The sequence below is a fragment of the Sinocyclocheilus grahami genome, unplaced genomic scaffold (genome assembly GCF_001515645.1).
Source record: "Sinocyclocheilus grahami isolate Dianchi unplaced genomic scaffold, SAMN03320097.WGS_v1.1 scaffold1170.1, whole genome shotgun sequence".
In the NCBI taxonomy this organism is placed as follows: Eukaryota; Metazoa; Chordata; class Actinopteri; order Cypriniformes; family Cyprinidae; genus Sinocyclocheilus; species Sinocyclocheilus grahami.
Window position 1 is genome coordinate 225,462 of NW_015506349.1, and position 537 is coordinate 225,998.

Below are 537 nucleotides of genomic sequence, written 5' to 3' on the forward strand. Positions count from 1 at the left end.
TGAGCTGTTCAGTCATGTCATAAAGCTGTGTGCTTTGAGCGCTGAACTGATTCACAATCCTGCTGAGAGTTTTGAATGTCCTGGTCAAATGTGCTCTTGTGTGAAATGTCAAATATCAATGGAAATGCCGCTATGCCAAAGCAGTGTGATACCTCCACCACCCTCTTAAAGCCTTCCTAGAGAGAACTGAAGCAAATGAATAACAGATGAAACAAACAAGATATATTTGTGCAGTGGTTTCTGATGGCTTGCAGGTCGGTTTCTGATTGGGTCACATAGAGGAGGGGATAAAAAACAATGCAACTATCCACATAGGCTAGCTAATTGTCCATTTAGCATAGCAAATAGGATTATTTGTAGTGCAGTGCATGTGCTCATGAGAGCAGGGTCAAATCCAGCCTAGTGTCCCAGTCCCACTCTCTCCCTTCACTTTCCTGTCCTGTGTTTTCAATTGACCTAAATACAGTTTAAAAGATTAAAGGGCTAGTTCATCCAAAAATTTAAATTAGGCTGTGTTTTACTCACCCCCGATGCATC